This window comes from Pristiophorus japonicus, unplaced genomic scaffold, assembly GCF_044704955.1.
Source record: "Pristiophorus japonicus isolate sPriJap1 unplaced genomic scaffold, sPriJap1.hap1 HAP1_SCAFFOLD_502, whole genome shotgun sequence".
In the NCBI taxonomy this organism is placed as follows: Eukaryota; Metazoa; Chordata; class Chondrichthyes; family Pristiophoridae; genus Pristiophorus; species Pristiophorus japonicus.
In genome coordinates this window covers 364,508-383,773 of record NW_027254408.1, presented here as the reverse complement: position 1 = coordinate 383,773, position 19,266 = coordinate 364,508, and positions in this window count along the sequence as shown.

The window sequence follows — 19,266 nt, the reverse complement described above, 5'->3', positions numbered from 1 at the left end:
TAGATCAGACTGTGGTCAGTTGGTCTGTTTCAGGTTGTCTCGGTCAGACTGTGGTCATTTCTTCAGTTTCTGGTTTCTAGGTCAGTCTGTGGTCAGTTGGCCAGTTTCTGTTTTAAAGGTCAGACTCTCGTCAGTTTGTCAGTTTCTGATTTCTATGTCAGACTGTGGTCAGTTGGTCAGTTTCAAGTTGTCTCGGTCAGACTGTGGTCAGTTGGTCAGTTTCGGGTTGTCTCTGTCAGATTTTTGTCATTTGGCCAGTTTCTGGTTTCTAGGTCAGACAGTGGTCAGTTGTTCAGTTTCTGGTTTCTTGGTCAGACTGCGTTCAGTTGGTCAGTTTCTGTCTTCAAGGTCAGACTGTGGTCAGTTGGTCAATTTCGGGTTTTTAGGTCAGACTGTGGTCAGTTGGTCAGTTTCTCGTTTCTGGGTCAGACAGTGGTCAGTTGGTCAGTTTATTTTTTCGAAGTCAGATTATAGTCAATTGCTCAGTTTCGGGTTTTTATGTCAGAGTTTGGTCAGGTGGTCAATTTCTGGTTTCCTATCAGACTGTGGTCAGCTGGTCAGTTCCTGGTTTCGAGATCAGCATGTGGCCTGTTAATCAGTTTCAACTTGCTTTGTCAGACTGTGCTCAGTTGGTCAGTTTCTGTTTTCTAGGTTAGACTGTGGTCAAGTTGTCAATTTCAGGTTTCTAGATCAGAATTTGGTCAATTGGTCAATTTCTTGTTTCTTGGTCAGAATGTGGTCAGTTGGTCAGTTTCTGGTTTCGAAGTCAGACTGAGGTCAGTTGGTAAATTTCTGGTTTCTAGGTTAGACTGTGGTCAGTTGTTCAGTTTCTGGTTTCTAGGTCAGACTGTGGTCAGTTGGTCAGTTTTGAGTTGTCAAGTTGAGACTATGGTCAGTAGGTCAGTTCCTGGTTTCTAGGTCAGACAGTGGTCAGTTGGTCAGTTTCTGGTTTAGAGGTCAGATCGAGGTCAGTTGGTCAGTTTCTCGATTCTAGGTCAGTTTGTGGTCATTTGGTTTGTTGACGGTTGCTAGCTCAGACTGTGGTCAGTTGGTCAGTTTCTGGTTTCTAGGTCAGACTGTGGTCAGTTGGTCAGTTTCTGGTTTCTATGTCAGACTGTGGTCATCTCTTCAGTTTCTAGTTTATAGGTCAGTCTATGGTCAGTTGGTCAGTTTCTGGTTTCTAGGTCAGACTCGAGTCAGTTTGTCAGTTTCTGGTTTCTTGGTCAAACTGTGGTCAGTTGGTCAGTTTCTGATTTCTAGATCAGACTGTAGTAAATTGGTCAGTTTAGGGTTGTATAGGTCAGACTTTATCAGTTGGACAGTTTTAGGTTGTCCCTGTCAGACTTTTGTAAGTTGGTCAGTTTCTGATTCCGCGTGCAGACTGTGGGCATTTGGTCAGTTTCTGATTTCTAGGTTACACTGTGGTCAGTTGGTCAATTTCTGGTTGCGAGGTCAGAATATGGTCAGTTGGTCAGTTTCTTGTTTCTAGGTCAGAATGTGGTCAGTTGGTCAGTTTCTGGTTTCTAAGTCAGACTGTGGTCAGTTGTTCAGTTTCTGGTTTCTCTGTTAGACTGTGGTCAGTTGGTCAGTTTAAGGTTGCTCGGTCAAACTGTGGTCAGTTGGTTAATTGCTGGTTGCAAGGTCAGACTGTGGTCATTTAGTCAGTTTCTGGTTTCTAGTTCAGACTGCGGTCAGTTGGTCAGTTTCTGGTTTCTAGATCAGACTGTGGTTAGTTGGTCTGTTTCAGGTTGTCTCGGTCAGTCTGTGGTCATTTCTTCAGTTTCTGGTTTCCAAGTCAGTCTGTGGTCAGTGGGCCAGTTTCTGTTTTAAAGGTCAGACTCTGGTCAGTTTGTCAGTTTCTGATTTCTCGGTCAGACTGTGGTCAATTGGTCAGTTGCTGGTTTCTTGAACAGACTGGTCAGTACTGTCAGTTTCTCGTTTCTAGGTCAGACTGTGGTCAGTTCGTCAGTTTCGGGTTGGCTCGGTCAGACTGTGTTCAGTTGGTCAGTTTCTGGTTGTCTCTGTCATACTTTTTTCAGTTGGCCAGTTTCGGGTTTCTAGATCAGACTGTGGTCAGTTTGTCAGTTTCTGATTCCGATGTCAGACTGTGGTCAGTTGGTCAGTTGCTGCTGCTCAGTCAGACTGCGGTCAGTTGGTCCGTTTCTGTTTTCAATGTCAGACTGTGGTCAGTTGATCAGTTTCTCTTTTCTAGGTCAGTCTGTGGTCAATTGGTCAGTTTCTGTTTTCAAGTTCAGACTGTGGTCAGTTGGTCCGTTTCTGGTTTCTAGGTCAGACTGTGGTCAGTTGGTCAGTTCCTGGTTTCGATGTCAGACTGTGGTCAGCTAGTCAGTTTCTAGTTTCTCGGTCAGACTGTGGTCAAGTGGTCAGTGTCTGGTTGCTAGGTCAGAATATGGCCTGTTGATCAGATTGAGGTTGCTTGGTATGACTGTCGTCAGTTGGTCAGTTTCTGGTTACTAGGTTAGACTGTGGTCAGTTGGTCAGTTTCTGGTTTCTAATTCAGACTGTGGTCAGTTTGTCAGTTTCTGCTTTCTAATTCAGACTGTGGTCAGTTGGTCAGTTTCTGGTTCCGAGGCCATATTGTGGTCAGTTGGTCAGTTTCTGTTTGCTCGGTTAAACTGTGGTCAGTTGGTCAGTTGCTGGTTGCAAGTTCAGACTGTGGTCAGTTGGCCAGTTTTTGGTTTCTCGTTCAGACTGTGGTCAGTTGGCAGTTTCTGGTTTCTAGGTCAGACTGATCAGTTGTTCTGGTTCAGGTTGTCTCGGTCAGACTGTGTTTATTTCTTCAGTTTCTGGTTTCTTGGTCAGTCTGTTGTCAGTTGGTCAGTTTCTGTTTTCAAGGTTTGACTGTGGTCAGTTTATCCGTTTCTGGTTTCTGGTCAGACTGTGGTAAGTTCGTTAGTTTCGGGTTGTCTCGGTCAGACTGTGGTCAGTTCGTCAATTTCAGGTAGCCAGGTCAGACTGTGGTCATTTAGTGAATTTCTAGTTTCTAGGTCTGACTGTGGTCAGTTGCTCAGTTTCTCGTTGTCTCGTTCAGACTGTGGTCAGTTGGCCAGTTTCTAGTTTCTAGGTCAGCCTATGTTCAGTTGGTCAGTTGCTGGTTTCTAGTTCAGACTGTGGTCTGTTGGTCAGTTTCTGGTCCTCGGGCAGACTGTGGGCAGTTGGTCAGTTGCGGGTTCTAGGTCAGACTGTAGGCAGTAGGTTAGGTTTTACTTGCTAGGTCACCTGTGGAAAGTTGGTCAGTTGGTGGTTGCTAGATCAATCTGTGTTCAATTTGTTACTTCTGATTTCTAATTCATCCTGTGGTCAATTGGTCAGTTGCTGATTTCTTGATCAGACTGTGGTTAGTTCCGTCAGTTTCTGGTTTCTAGGTCAGACTTTGGTCAGATGGTCATTTTCAGGTTTCTAGGTCAGACTTTGGTCAGTTGCTGAGTTTCTGGTTTCTAAGTCAGACTATGGTCAGTTGGTCGTTTTGCTGGTTTCGAGGTCAGACTGTGGTCAGTTGGTCAGGTTCTGGTTCTAGGTCAGATTGTGGTCAGTTGGTCAGTTTTTGTTTTCGAAGTCAGATTGTGGTCAGTTGGTCAATTTCTGCGTTCTAAGTCAGACTGTGGTCAGTTGGTCAATTCCTGTTTTCTAGGTCAGTCTGTGGTCAGCTGGTCAGTTTGTGGTTTCCAAGTCAGAATGTGATCAGTTGGTCAGTTGCAGGTTGCTCGTTCAGAAAGTGGTCAGTTGGTCAGTTTCTGGTTTCTAGGTCAGTATGTGGTAATTTGGTTAGTTTCTGGTTTCTAGATCAGACTGTGGTAAGTTGGTCAGTTGTTGGTTCTAGCTGAAATTGTAGGCAGTTGATAAGTTTTTTCTTGCTAGTTCACCTGTGGAAAGTTGGTCAGTTCGTGGTTGCTTGATCAGTCTGTGTTCAGTTTGTTACTTTTTGGTCGCGGGTTCATCCTGTGGTCAATTGATCAATTGCTGGTTTCTTGATCAGACTGGTCAGTTCCGTCAGTTTCTAGTTTCTAGGGCAGATTGTGGTGAGTTCGTCAGTTTCGGTTGTCTCGGTCAGACTGTGGTCAGTTGGTCAGTTTCTGTTTGTCTCTCTCATACTTTTTTCAGTTGGTCAGTTTTGGGTTTCTAGGTCAGACTGTAGTCTGTTGGTCACTTTCTGGTGTCTACGTCAGACTGTGGTCAGTTGGTCATTTTCAGGTAGCTAATTCTGACTATGCTCATTTAGTGAATTTCTGGTTTCTAGGTCTGACTGTGGTCAGTTGCTCAGTTTCACGTTGTCTCGTTCAGACTGTGATCAGTTGGTCAGTTTCTGCTTTCTAGGTCAGCTTGTGGTCAGTTGGTCAGTTTCTGGTTTATTGGTCAAGCTGTGGTCAGTTGGTCAGTTTCTGGTTGTCTCGGTCAGAAAGTGGTTAGTTGGTCAGTTGCATGTTGCTCGGTAAGAAAGTGGTCAGTGTGTCAGTTTCTGGTTTCGAGATCAGACTGTGGTCATTTGGTCACTTCCTGGTTTCAACGTCAGACTGTGGTCAGTTGGTCAGTTTCGGGTTGCTAGATCAGACTGTGGTCAGTTTGCCAGTTTCGGGTTGCCAGATCAGACTGTGGTCAGTAGGTCAGTTTCTTGTTCCAGGTCAGACTACGGTCAGTTGGTCAGTTTCTGATATTTAGTTCAGACTTTGGTCAGTTCGCCAGTATCTGGTTTCTTGGTCAGACTCTGGTCAGGTGGTCAGTTTCTGGTTTCCAGGTCAGTTTGTGGTCAGTTGGTCAGTTTCTGGTTGATAGGTCAGACTGTGGTCATTTGGTTAGTTTCTGGTTTCCAAGTTAGACTGTGGTCAGTTGGTCAGTTTCGGGTTGCTATATCAGACTGTGGTCAGTTTGTCAGTTTCGGGTTGCCAGATCAGACTGTGGTCAGTTGGTCAGTTTCTGGTTCCGAGGTCAGACTGTGTTCAGTTGGTCAGTTACTTGTTCTAGGTCAGACTGTGGTAAGTTTCTGATTTTTAGGTCAGACTGTGGTCAGTTGTTCAGTTTCTGGTTTCTAGGTCAGACTGTGGTCAGTTGGCCAGTTTCTGGTTTCTCGGTCAGACTCTGGTCAGTTGGTCAGTTTCTGATTTCTAGGTCAGATTGTTGTCAGTTGGTCAGTTTCTGGTTGCGAGGTCAGACTGTGGTCATTTGGTTAGTTTCTGGTTTCTAGGTAAGACTGTGGTCAATAGGTCAGTTTGTCGTTTCTAGGTCATAATGTGGTCAGTTGGTCAGTTTCTGGTTTCTGGGTCAGACTGTGGTCAGTTGGTCAGTTTCTGGTTTCTGGGTCAGACTGTGGTCAGTTGGTCAGTTTCTGGTTTCGAATTCAGATCGTGGTGAGTTGATCAGTTTCGGGTTTCTATGTCAAACTGTGGGCAGTTGGTTATTTTCTGGTTTCTAGGTCAGACTGTGGTCAGATTGTCAGTTCCTGGTTTCGAGGTCAGACTGTGGTTAGCTAGTCAGTTCTAGTTTCTAAGTCAGACTGTGGTCAGTTGGTCAGTTTCTGGTTGCTAATTCAGAATTTGGCCTGTTGATCAGATTGAGGTTGCTTGGTATGACTGTCTTCATTTGGTCAGTTTCTGGTTTCTAGGTTAGACTGTGGTCAGTTGGTCAGTTTCTGGTTTCTAATTCAGACTGTGGTCAGTTGGCCAGTTTCTGGTTTCTCGGTCAGACTCTGGTCAGTTGGTCAGTTTCTGGTTTCTAGGTCAGATTGTTGTCAGTTGGTCAGTTTCTGGTTGCGGGGTCAGACTGTGGTCATTTGGTTAGTTTCTGGTTTCTAGGTAAGACTGTGGTCAATAGGTCAGTTTCTCGTTTCTAGATCATAATGTGGTCAGTTAGTCAGTTTCTGGTTTCTGGGTCAGACTGTGGTCAGTTGGTCAGTTTCTGGTTTCTGGGTCAGACTGTGGTCAGTTGGTCAGTTACTGGTTGCTAGGTCAGAATGTGGTCAGTTGGTCAATTTCTGGTTTCTATTTCAGAATATGGTCAGTTGGTCAGTTTCTTGTTTCTAGGTCAGAATGTGGTCAGTTGGTCAGTTTCTGGTTGTAAAGATCAGATGTGGTCACTTGGACAGTTTCGGTTTGTCTCTGTCAGACCTTTATCAGTTGGTCATTTTCTGATTTCTAGGTCAGACTGTGATCAGTTCGTCCGTTTCTGGTTTCTAGGCCAGACTGTGGTTAGTTTGTCAGTTTTGATTCCGAGGTCAGACTGTGGTCAGTTGGTCAGTTTCAAGTTGTCTCGTTCAGACTGTGGTCAGATGGCCAGTTTCGGGTTGTCTCTGTGAGATTTCTGTCATTTGGTCAGTTTCTGGTTTCAAGAACTGACTGTGGTCATTTGGTCAATTTCCGGCTGCTAGGTCACACAGTGGTCAGTTGTTCAGTTTCTGGTTTCTTGGTCAGACTGTGGTCAGTTGGTCAATTTCTGGTTTCTAGGCCAGACTTTTGTCAGTTGGTCAGTATCTGATTCCTCGGTCAGACTGTGGTCAATTGGTCAGTTACTGGTTTCGAGGACAGACTCTGTTCAGTTACTGGCTGCTCAGTCAGATTGCTTTCAGCTGGTCTGTTTCTGTTTTCATTGTCAGACTGACGTAAGTTGATCAGTTTCTGGTTTCTAGGTCAGACTGTGGTCAGTTGGTCAGTTCCTGGTTTCGAGGTCAGACTGTGGTTAGCTAGTCAGTTCTAGTTTCTAAGTCAGACTGTGGTCAGTTGGTCAGTTTCTGGTTGCTAAGTCAGAATTTGGCCTGTCGATCAGATTGAGGTTGCTTGGTATGACTGTCTTCATTTGGTCAGCTTCTGGTTTCTAGGTTAGACTGTGGTCAGTTGGTCAGTTTCTGGTTTCTAATTCAGACTGTGGTCAGTTGGTCAGTTTCTGGTTTCTAATTCAGACTGTGGTCAGTTGGTCAGTTTCTGGTTCCGAGGACAGACTGTGGTCAGTTGGTCAGTTTCTGATTGCTCGGTTAAACTGTGTTCAGTTGGTCGGTTGCTGGTTGCAAGTTCAGACTGTGGTCATTTGGCCAGTTTCTGGTTTCTCGTTAAGACGGTTGTCATTCTCAGTTTCTGGTTTCTAGGTCAGACTGTGGTCAGTTGGTCTGTTTCAGGTTGTCTCGTTCAGACTGTTGTCATTTCTTCAGTTTCTGGTTTCTTGGTCAGTCTGTTGTCAGTTGGTCAGTTTCTGTTTTCAAGGTTTGACTGTGGTCAGTTTATCCGTTTCTGGTTCCTAGGTCAGACAGTGGTCAGTTGGTCAGTTTCAAGTTGTCTCAGATGGTCATTTTCAGGTTTCTGGTTCAGACTGTGGTCAGTTGCTGAGTTTCTGGTTTCTAAGTCAGACTATGGTCAGTTGGTCGGTTGCTGGTTTCTAGGTCAGACTGTGGTCAGTTGGTCAGTTTCTGGTTTCTAGGTCAGATTGTGGTCACTTGGTCTGTTTTTGGCTTCGAATTCAGATTCTGGTTTCTAGGCCAGACTGTGATCAGTTCGTCAGTTTCTGATTCCTAGATCAGACAGTGGTCAGTTGGTCAGTTTCAAGTTGTCTCAGACTGTAGTCAGCTGGTCAGTTTCTGGTTTCCAGGTCAGAATGTGGTCAGTTGTTCAGTTTCATGTTGTCTCGGTCAGACTGTGGTCAGTTGGTCAGTTTCTGGTTTCTAGGTCAGCCTGTGGTCAGTTGGTCAGTTGCTGGTTGCTACGTCACACTGTGGTCAGTTGGTCAGTTTCTAGTTTCTGGGTCAGATTGTGGTCAGTTGGTCAGTTTCTTGTTGTCTCGGTCAGAATGTGGTCAGTTGGTCAGTTGCATGTTGCTCGGTCAGAAAGTGGTCAGTTGGTCAGTTTCTGGTTTCTAATTCAGACTGTGGTCAGTTGGTCAGTTTCTGGTTTCTAAGTCAGACTGTGGTCATTTGGTCAGTTTCTGGTTCCGAGGCCAGACTGTGGTCACTTGGTCAGTTTCTGGTTGCTCGGTTTAAACTGTGTTCAGTTGGTCAGTTGCTGGTTGCAAGTTCAGACTGTGGTCATTTGGCCAGTTTCTGGTTTCTCGGTAAGACTGTTGTCAGTTCTCAGTTTCTGGTTTCTAGGTCAGACTGTGGTCAGTTGGTCTGTTTCAGGTTTCTTGGTCAGACTGTTGTCATTTCTTCAGTTTCTGGTTTCGTGGTCAGTCTGTTGTCAGTTGGTCAGTTTCTGTTTTCAAGGTTTGACTGTGGTCAGTTTATCCGTTTCTGGTTCCTAGGTCAGACAGTGTTCAGTTGGTCAGTTTCAAGTTGTCTCAGATGGTTATTTTCAGGTTTCTAGGTCAGACTGTGGTCAGTTGCTGAGTTTCTGGTTTCTAAGTCAGACTATGGTCCGTTGGTCGGTTGCTGGTTTCTAGGTCAGACTGTGGTCAGTTGGTCAGTTTCTGGTTTCTAGGTCAGATTGTGGTCACTTGGTCAGTTTTTGGTTTCGAATTCAGATTCTGGTTTCTAGGCCAGACTGTGATCAGTTCGTCAGTTTCTGATTCCTAGGTCAGACAGTGGTCAGTTGGTCAGTTTCAAGTTGTCTCAGACTGTAGTCAGCTGGTCAGTTTCTGGTTTCCAGGTCAGAATGTGGTTCGTTGTTCAGTTTGATGTTGTCTCCGTCAGACTGTGGTCAGTTGGTCAGTTTCTGGTTTCTAGGTCAGCCTGTGGTCAGTTGGTCAGTTGCTGGTTGCTAGGTCACACTGTGGTCAGTTGGTCAGTTTCTAGTTTCTGGTTGAGACTGTGGTCAGTTGGTCAGTTTCTTGTTGTCTCGGTCAGAATGTGGTCAGTTGGTCAGTTGCATGTTGCTCGGTCAGAAAGTGGTCTGTTGTTCAGTTTCTGATTTCTAGGTCAGACTGTAGGCAGTTGGTTAGTTTTTACTTGCTAGGTCACCTGTGGAATGTTGCTCAGTTGGTGGTTGCTAGATCAGTCTGTGTTCAGTTTGTAACTTTTTAGTTGCTAGGTCATTCTGTGGTCAATTGGTCCATTGCTGGATTCTTGATCAGACTGGTCAGTTCCGTCAGTTTTTGGTTTCTAGGTCAGACTGTGGTCAGTTGGTCGGTTTCGGGTTGTCTCGGTCAGAATGTGGTCAGTTGGTCAGTTTCTGGTTGTCTCTGTCATACTTTGTTCAGTTGATCAGTTTTGGGTTTCTAGGTCAGACTGTGGTCAGTTGGTCAGGTTCTGGTGTCTAGGTCAGACTGTGGTCAGTTGGTCAGTTTCAGTGAGCCAGGTCAGACTGTGGTCATTTAGTGAATTTCTGGTTTCTAGGTCTGACTATGGTCAGTTGCTCAGTTTCGGGTTGTCTCGGTCAGAATGTGGTCAGTTGGTCAGTTTCTGGTTGTCTCTGTCATACTTTGTTCAGTTGATCACTTTTGGGTTTTGTAGGTCAGACTGTCGTCAGTTGGTCAGTTTCTGGTTTCTAGGTCAGCCTATGGTCAGTTTGTCAGTTGCTGGTTTCTAGTTCAGACTGTGGTCAGTTGGTCAGTTTCTGGTTCCTCGGGCAGACTGTTGGCAATTGGTCAGTTGCTGGTTCTAGGTCAGACTGTAGGCAGTTGGTTAGGTTTCACTTGCTAGGTCACTTGTGGAAACTTGGTCAGTTTGTGGTTGCTAGATTAGTCTGTGTTCAGTTTGTTAACTTTTGGTTGCTAGGTCATCCTGTGGTCAATTGGTCAGTTGCTGGTTTCTTGATCAGACTGTGGTCAGTTCCGTCAGTTTCTGGTTTCTACGTCAGACTTTGTTCAGATGGTCATTTTCTCGTTTCTTGGTCAGACTGTGGTCAGTTGCTGAGTTTCTGGTTTCTAGGTCAGACTGTGGTCAGTTGGTCGGTTGCTTGTTTCTAGGTCGGACTGTGGTCAGTTGGTCAGTTTCTGGTTTCTAGGTCAGATTGTGGTCAGTTGGTCAGTTTTTGTTTTCGAAGTCAGATTGTGGTCAGTTGGTCAGTTTCTGGTTTCTAGGTCAGACTGTGGTCAGTTGGTCAGTTTCTGGTTGCTAAGTCAGAATTTGGCCTGTTGATCAGATTGAGGTTGCTTGGTATGACTGTCTTCATTTGGTCAGTTTCTGGTTTCTAGGTTAGACTGTGGTCAGTTGGTCAGTTTCTGGTTTCTAATTCAGACTGTGGTCAGTTGGCCAGTTTCTGGTTTCTCGGTCAGACTCTGGTCAGTTGGTCAGTTTCTGGTTTCTAGGTCAGATTGTTGTCAGTTGGTCAGTTTCTGGTTGCGAGGTCAGACTGTGGTCATTTGGTTAGTTTCTGGTTTCTAGGTAAGACTGTGGTCAATAGGTCAGTTTCTCGTTTCTAGGTCATAATGTAGTCAGTTGGTCAGTTTCTGGTTTCTGGGTCAGACTGTGGTCAGTTGGTCAGTTTCTGGTTTCTGGGTCAGACTGTGGTCAGTTGGTCAGTTTCTGGTTTCGAATTCAGATCGTGGTGAGTTGATCAGTTTCGGGTTTCTATGTCAAACTGTGGGCAGTTGGTTATTTTCTGGTTTCTAGGTCAGATTGTGGTCAGATTGTCAGTTACTGCTTTCGAGGTCAGACTGTGATCAGCTGGTCAGTTTCTATTTTCTAGGTCAGACTGTGGTCAGTTGGTCAGTTACTGGTTGCTAGGTCAGAATGTGGTCAGTTGGTCAATTTCTGGTTTCTATTTCAGAATATGGTCAGTTGGTCAGTTTCTTGTTTCTAGGTCAGAATGTGGTCAGTTGGTCAGTTTCTGGTTGTAAAGATCAGATGTGGTCACTTGGACAGTTTCGGTTTGTCTCTGTCAGACCATTATCAGTTGGTCATTTTCTGATTTCTAGGTCAGATTGTGATCAGTTCGTCCGTTTCTGGTTTCTAGGCCAGACTGTGGTTAGTTTGTCAGTTTTGATTCCGAGGTCAGACTGTGGTCAGTTGGTCAGTTTCAAGTTGTCTCGTTCAGACTGTGGTCAGATGGCCAGTTTCGGGTTGTCTCTGTCAGATTTTTGTCATTTGGTCAGTTTCTGGTTTGAAGAACTGACTGTGGTCATTTGGTCAATTTCCTGCTGCTAGGTCACACAGTGGTCAGTTGTTCAGTTTCTGGTTTCTTGGTCAGACTGTGGTCAGTTGGTCAGTATCTGATTCCTCGGTCAGACAGTGGTCAATTGGTCAGTTACTGGTTTCGAGGACAGACTCTGTTCAGTTACTGGCTGCTCAGTCAGATTGCTTTCAGCTGGTCCGTTTCTGTTTTCAATGTCAGACTGTCGTAAGTTGATCAGTTTCTGTTTTCTCGGTCAGACTGTGGTCAATTGGTCAGTTTCTGTTTTCAAGTTCAGACTGTGGACAGTTGTTCTGTTTCTGGTTTCTAGGTCAGACTGTGGTCAGTTGGTCAGTTCCTGGTTTCGAGGTCAGACTGTGGTTAGCTAGTCAGTTCTAGTTTCTAAGTCAGACTGTGGTCAGTTGGTCAGTTTCTGGTTGCTAAGTCAGAATTTGGCCTGTCGATCAGATTGAGGTTGCTTGGTATGACTGTCTTCATTTGGTCAGTTTCTGGTTTCTCGGTTAGACTGTGGTCAGTTGGTCAGTTTCTGGTTTCTAATTCAGACTGTGGTCAGTTGGTCAGTTTCTGGTTTCTAAGTCAGACTGTGGTCAGTTGGTCAGTTTCAAGTTGTCTCAGATGGTCATTTTCAGGTTTCTAGGTCAGACTGTGGTCAGTTGCTGAGTTTCTGGTTTCTAGGTCAGACTGTGGTCAGTTGGTCAGTTTCTGGTTTCTAGGTCAGATTGTGGTCACTTGGTCAGTTTTTGGTTTCGAATTCAGATTCTGGTTTCTAGGCCAGACTGTGATCAGTTCGTCAGTTTCTGATTCCTAGATCAGACAGTGGTCAGTTGGTCAGTTTCAAGTTGTCTCAGACTGTAGTCAGCTGGTCAGTTTCTGGTTTCCAGGTCAGAATGTGGTCAGTTGTTCAGTTTCATGTTGTCTCGGTCAGACTGTGGTCAGTTGGTCAGTTTCTGGTTTCTAGGTCAGCCTGTGGTCCGTTGGTCAGTTGCTGGTTGCTAGGTCACACTGTGGTCAGTTGGTCAGTTTCTAGTTTCTCGGTCAGATTGTGGTCAGTTGGTCAGTTTCTTGTTGTCTCGGTCAGAATGTGGTCAGTTGGTCAGTTGCATGTTGCTCGGTCAGAAAGTGGTCAGTTGGTCAGTTTCTGGTTTCTAATTCAGACTGTGGTCAGTTGGTCAGTTTCTGGTTTTTAAGTCAGACTGTGGTCAGTTGGTCAGTTTCTGGTTCCGAGGTCAGTCTGTGGTCACTTGGTCAGTTTCTGGTTGCTCGGTTAAACTGTGTTCAGTTGGTCAGTTGCTGGTTGCAAGTTCAGACTGTGGTCATTTGGCCAGTTTCTGGTTTCTCGGTAAGACTGTTGTCAGTTCTCAGTTTCTGGTTTCTAGTTCAGACTGTGGTCAGTTGGTCTGTTTCAGGTTGTCTCGGTCAGACTGTTGTCATTTCTTCAGTTTCTGGTTTCTTGGTCAGTCTGTTGTCAGTTGGTCAGTTTCTGTTTTCAAGGTTTGACTGTGGTCAGTTTATCCGTTTCTGGTTCCTAGGTCAGACAGTGGTCAGTTGGTCAGTTTCAAGTTGTCTCAGATGGTCATTTTCAGGTTTCTAGGTCAGACTGTGGTCAGTTGCTGAGTTTCTGGTTTCTAGGTCAGACTGTGGTCAGTTGGTCAGTTTCTGGTTTCTAGGTCAGATTGTGGTCACTTGGTCAGTTTTTGGTTTCGAATTCAGATTCTGGTTTCTAGGCCAGACTGTGATCAGTTCGTCAGTTTCTGATTCCTAGGTCAGACAGTGGTCAGTTGGTCAGTTTCAAGTTGTCTCAGACTGGAGTCAGCTGGTCAGTTTCTGGTTTCCAGGTCAGAATGTGGTTAGTTGTTCAGTTTCATGTTGTCTCGGTCAGACTGTGGTCAGTTGGTCAGTTTCTGGTTTCTAGGTCAGCCTGTGGTCAGTTGGTCAGTTGCTGGTTGCTAGGTCACACTGTGGTCAGTTGGTCAGTTTCTAGTTTCTGGTTCAGACTGTGGTCAGTTGGTCAGTTTCTTGTTGTCTCGGTCAGAATGTGGTCAGTTGGTCAGTTGCATGTTGCTCGGTCAGAAAGTGGTCTGTTGGTCAGTTTCTGATTTCTAGGTCAGACTGTAGGCAGTTGGTTAGTTTTTACTTGCTAGGTCACCTGTGGCATGTTGCTCAGTTGGTGGTTGCTAGATCAGTCTGTGTTCAGTTTGTTGCTTTTTAGTTGCTATGTCATTCTGTGGTCAATTGGTCCATTGCTGGATTCTTGATCAGACTGGTCAGTTCCGTCAGTTTCCGGTTTCTAGGTCAGACTGTGGTTAGTTGGTCGGTTTCGGGTTGTCTCGGTCAGAATGTGGTCAGTTGGTCAGTTTCTGGTTGTCTCTGTCATACTTTGTTCAGTTGATCAGTTTTGGGTTTCTAGGTCAGACTGTGGTCAGTTGGTCAGGTTCTGGTGTCTAGGTCAGACTGTGGTCAGTTGGTCAGTTTCAGTGAGCCAGGTCAGACTGTGGTCATTTAGTGAATTTCTGGTTTCTAGGTCTGACTATGGTCAGTTGCTCAGTTTCAGTTTGTCTCGGTCAGAATGTGGTCAGTTGGTCAGTTTCTGGTTGTCTCTGTCATACTTTGTTCAGTTGATCACTTTTGGGTTTCTAGGTCAGACTGTCGTCAGTTGGTCAGTTTCTGGTTTCTAGGTCAGCCTATGGTCAGTTTGTCAGTTGCTGGTTTCTAGTTCAGACTGTGGTCAGTTGGTCAGTTTCTGGTTCCTCGGACAGACTGTTGGCAATTGGTCAGTTGCTGGTTCTAGGTCAGACTGTAGGCAGTTGGTTAGGTTTCATTTGCTAGTTCACTTGTGGAAACTTGGTCAGTTTGTGGTTGCAAGATTAGTCTGTGTTCAGTTTGTTAACTTTTGGTTGCTAGGTCATCCTGTGGTCAATTGGTCAGTTGCTGGTTTCTTGATCAGACTGTGGTCAGTTCCGTCAGTTTCTGGTTTCTACGTCAGACTTTGTTCAGATGGTCATTTTCTCGTTTCTTGGTCAGACTGTGGTCAGTTGCTGAGTTTCTGGTTTCTAGGTCAGACTGTGGTCAGTTGGTCGGTTGCTTGTTTCTAGGTCGGACTGTGGTCAGTTGGTCAGTTTCTGGTTTCTAGGTCAGATTGTGGTCAGTTGGTCAGTTTTTGTTTTCGAAGTCAGATTGTGGTCAGTTGGTCAGTTTCTGGTTTCTAGGTCAGACTGTGGTCAGTTGGTCAGTTTCTGGTTTCTAAGTCAGAATTTGGCCTGTTGATCAGATTGAGGTTGCTTGGTATGACTGTCTTCATTTGGTCAGTTTCTGGTTTCTAGGTTAGACTGTGGTCAGTTGGTCAGTTTCTGGTTTCTAATTCAGACTGTGGTCAGTTGGCCAGTTTCTGGTTTCTCGGTCAGACTCTGGTCAGTTGGTCAGTTTCTGGTTTCTAGGTCAGATTGTTGTCAGTTGGTCAGTTTCTGGTTGCGAGGTCAGACTGTGGTCATTTGGTTAGTTTCTGGTTTCTAGGTAAGACTGTGGTCAATAGGTCAGTTTCTCGTTTCTAGGTCATAATGTGGTCAGTTGGTCAGTTTCTGGTTTCTGGGTCAGACTGTGGTCAGTTGGTCAGTTTCTGGTTTCTGGGTCAGACTGTGGTCAGTTGGTCAGTTTCTGCTTTCGAATTCAGATCCTGGTGAGTTGATCAGTTTCGGGTTTCTATGTCAAACTGTGGGCAGTTGGTTATTTTCTGGTTTCTAGGTCAGACTGTGGTCAGATTGTCTGTTACTGGTTTCGAGGTCAGACTGTGATCAGCTGGTCAGTTTCTATTTTCTAGGTCAGACTGTGGTCAGTTGGTCAGTTACTGGTTGCTAGGTCAGAATGTGGTCAGTTGGTCAATTTCTGGTTTCTATTTCAGAATATGGTCAGTTGGTCAGTTTCTTGTTTCTAGGTCAGAATGTGGTCAGTTGGTCAGTTTCTGGTTGTAAAGATCAGATGTGGTCACTTGGACAGTTTCGGTTTGTCTCTGTCAGACCTTTATCAGTTGGTCATTTTCTGATTTCTAGGTCAGACTGTGATCAGTTCGTCCGTTTCTGGTTTCTAGGCCAGACTGTGGTTAGTTTGTCAGTTTTGATTCCGAGGTCAGACTGTGGTCAGTTGGTCAGTTTCAAGTTGTCTCGTTCAGACTGTGGTCAGATGGCCAGTTTCGGGTTGTCTCTGTCAGATTTTTGTCATTTGGTCAGTTTCTGGTTTCAAGAACTGACTGTGGTCATTTGGTCAATTTCCGGCTGCTAGGTCACACAGTGGTCAGTTGTTCAGTTTCTGGTTTCTTGGTCAGACTGTGGTCAGTTGGTCAATTTCTGGTTTCTAGGCCAGACTTTTGTCAGTTGGTTAGTATCTGATTCCTCGGTCAGACTGTGGTCAATTGGTCAGTTACTGGTTTCGAGGACAGACTCTGTTCAGTTACTGGCTGCTCAGTCAGATTGCTTTCAGCTGGTCCGTTTCTGTTTTCAATGTCAGACTGTCGTAAGTTGATCAGTTTCTGTTTTCTAGGTCAGACTGTGGTCAGTTGGTCAGTTCCTGGTTTCGAGGTCAGACTGTGGTTAGCTAGTCAGTTCTAGTTTCTAAGTCAGACTGTGGTCAGTTGGTCAGTTTCTGGTTGCTAAGTCAGAATTTGGCCTGTCGATCAGATTGAGGTTGCTTGGTATGACTGTCTTCATTTGATCAGTTTCTGGTTTCTAGGTTAGACTGTGGTCAGTTGGTCAGTTTCTGGTTTCTAATTCAGACTGTGGTCAGTTGGTCAGTTTCTGGTTTCTAAGTCAGACTGTGGTCAGTTGGTCAGTTTCTGGTTCCGAGGACAGACTGTGGTCAGTTGGTCAGTTTCTGATTGCTCGGTTAAACTGTGTTCAGTTGGTCGGTTGCTGGTTGCAAGTTCAGACTGTCATCATTTGACCAGTTTCTGGTTTCTCGGTAAGACTGTTGTCATTCTCAGTTTCTGGTTTCTAGGTCAGACTGTGGTCAGTTGGTCTGTTTCAGGTTGTCTCGTTCAGACTGTTGTCATTTCTTCAGTTTCTGGTTTCTTGGTCAGTCTGTTGTCAGTTGGTCAGTTTCTGTTTTCAAGGTTTGACTGTGGTCAGTTTATCCGTTTCTGGATCCTAGGTCAGACAGTGGTCAGTTGGTCAGTATCAAGTTGTCTCAGATGGTCATTTTCAGGTTTCTAGGTCAGACTGTGGTCAGTTGCTGAGTTTCTGGTTTCTAAGTCAGACTATGGTCAGTTGGTCGGTTGCTGGTTTCAAGGTCAGACTGTGGTCAGTTGGTCAGTTTCTGGTTTCTAGGTCAGATTGTGGTCACTTGGTCAGTTTTTGGTTTCGAATTCCGATTCTGGTTTCTAGGCCAGACTGTGATCAGTTCGTCAGTTTCTGATTCCTAGATCAGACAGTGGTCAGTTGGTCAGTTTCAAGTTGTCTCAGACTGTAGTCAGCTGGTCAGTTTCTGGTTTCCAGGTCAGAATGGGGTCAGTTGTTCAGTTTCATGTTGTCTCGGTCAGACTGTGGTCAGTTGGTCAGTTTCTGGTTTCTAGGTCAGCCTGTGGTCAGTTGGTCAGTTGCTGGTTGCTAGGTCACACTGTGGTCAGTTGGTCAGTTTCTAGTTTCTGGGTCAGATTGTGGTCAGTTGGTCAGTTTCTTGTTGTCTCGGTCAGAATGTGGTCAGTTGGTCAGTTGCATGTTGCTCGGTCAGAAAGTGGACAGTTGGTCAGTTTCTGGTTTCTAAGTCAGACTGTGGTCAGTTGGTCAGTTTCTGGTTTTTAAGTCAGACTGTGGTCAGTTGGTCAGTTTCTGGTTCCGAGGCCAGACTGTGGTCACTTGGTCAGTTTCTGGTTGCTCGGTTAAACTGTGTTCAGTTGGTCAGTTGCTGGTTGCAAGTTCAGACTGTGGTCATTTGGCCAGTTTCTGGTTTCTCGGTAAAACTGTTGTCAGTTCTCAGTTTCTGGTTTCTAGGTCAGACTGTGGTCAGTTGGTCTGTTTCAGGTTGTCTCGGTCAGACTGTTGTCATTTCTTCAGTTTCTGGTTTCTTGGTCAGTCTGTTGTCAGTTGGTCAGTTTCTGTTTTCAAGGTTTGACTGTGGTCAGTTTATCCGTTTCTGGTTCCTAGGTCAGACAGTGGTCAGTTGGTCAGTTTCAAGTTGTCTCAGATGGTCATTTTCAGGTTTCTAGGTCAGACTGTGGTCAGTTGCTGAGTTTCTGGTTTCTAAGTCAGACTATGGTCAGTTGGTCGGTTGCTGGTTTCTAGGTCAGACTGTGGTCAGTTGGTCAGTTTCTGGTTTCTAGGTCAGATTGTGGTCACTTGGTCAGTTTTTGGTTTCGAATTCAGATTCTGGTTTCTAGGCCAGACTGTGATCAGTTCGTCAGTTTCTGATTCCTCGGTCAGACAGTGGTCAGTTGGTCAGTTTCAAGTTGTCTCAGACTGTAGTCAGCTGTTCTGTTTCTGGTTTCCAGGTCAGAATGTGGTCAGTTGTTCAGTTTAATGTTGTCTCGGTCAGACTGTGGTCAGTTGGTCAGTTTCTGGTTTCTAGGTCAGCCTGTGGTCAGTTGGTCAGTTGCTGGTTGCTCGGTCAGAAAGTGGTCAGTTGGTCAGTTTCTAGTTTCTGGTTCAGACTGTGGTCAGTTGGTCAGTTTCTTGTTGTCTCGGTCAGAATGTGGTCAGTTGGTCAGTTGCATGTTGCTCGGTCAGAAAGTGGTCAGTTGGTCAGTTTCTGATTTCTAGGTCAGACTGTAGGCAGTTGGTTAGTTTTTACTTGCTAGGTCACCTGTGGAATGTTGCTCAGTTGGTGGTTGCTAGATCAGTCTGTGTTCAGTTTGTTACTTTTTAGTTGCTAGGTCATTCTGTGGTCAATTGGTCCATTGCTGGATTCTTGATCAGACTGGTCAGTTCCGTCAGTTTCTGGTTTCTAGGTCAGACTGTGGTCAGTTGGTCGGTTTCGGGTTGTCTCGGTCAGAATGTGGTCAGTTGGTCAGTTTCTGGTTGTCTCTGTCATACTTTGTTCAGTTGATCACTTTTGGGTTTCTGGGTCAGACTGTGGTCAGTTGGTCAGGTTCTGGTGTCTAGGTCAGACTGTGGTCAGTTGGTCAGTTTCAGTGAGCCAGGTCAGACTGTGGTCATTTAGTGAATTTCTGGTTTCTAGGTCTGACTATGGTCAGTTGCTCAGTTTCGGGTTGTCTCGGTCAGAATGTGGTCAGTTGGTCAGTTTCTGGTTGTCTCTGTCATACTTTGTTCAGTTGATCACTTTTGGGTTTCTAGGTCAGACTGTCGTCAGTTGGTCAGTTTCTGGTTTCTAGGTCAGCCTATGGTCAGTTTGTCAGTTGCTGGTTTCTAGTTCAGACTGTGGTCAGTTGGTCAGTTTCTGGTTCCTCGGGCAGACTGTTGGCAATTGGTCAGTTGCTGGTTCTAGGTCAGACTGTAGGCAGTTGGTTAGGTTTCACTTGCTAGGTCACTTGTGGAAACTTGGTCAGTTTGTGGTTGCTAGATTAGTCTGTGTTCAGTTTGTTAACTTTTGGTTGCTAGGTCATCCTGTGGTCAATTGGTCAGTTGCTGGTTTCTAGGTCAGACTGTGGTCAGTTGGTCAGTTTCTGGTTTCTAATTCAGACTGTGGTCAGTTGGCCAGTTTATGGTTTCTCGGTCAGACTCTGGTCAGTTGGTCAGTTTCTGGTTTCTAGGTCAGATTGTTGTCAGTTGGTCAGTTTCTGGTTGCGAGGTCAGACTGTGGTCATTTGGTTAGTTTCTGGTTTCTAGGTAAGACTGTGGTCAATAGGTCAGTTTCTCGTTTCTATGTCATAATGTGGTCAGTTGGTCAGTTTCTGGTTTCTGGGTCAGACTGTGGTCAGTTGGTCAGTTTCTGGTTTCTGGGTCAGACTGTGGTCAGTTGGTCAGTTTCTGGTTTCGAATTCAGATCGTGGTGAGTTGATCAGTTTCGGGTTTCTATGTCAAACTGTGGGCAGTTGGTTATTTTCTGGTTTCTAGGTCAGACTGTGGTCAGATTGTCAGTTACTGGTTTCGAGGTCAGACTGTGATCAGCTGGTCAGTTTCTATTTTCTAGGTCAGACTGTGGTCAGTTGGTCAGTTACTGGTTGCTAGGTCAGAATGTGGTCAGTTGGTCAATTTCTGGTTTCTATTTCAGAATATGGTCAGTTGGTCAGTTTCTTGTTTCTAGGTCAGAATGTGGTCAGTTGGTCAGTTTCTGGTTGTAAAGATCAGATGTGGTCACTTGGACAGTTTCGGTTTGTCTCTGT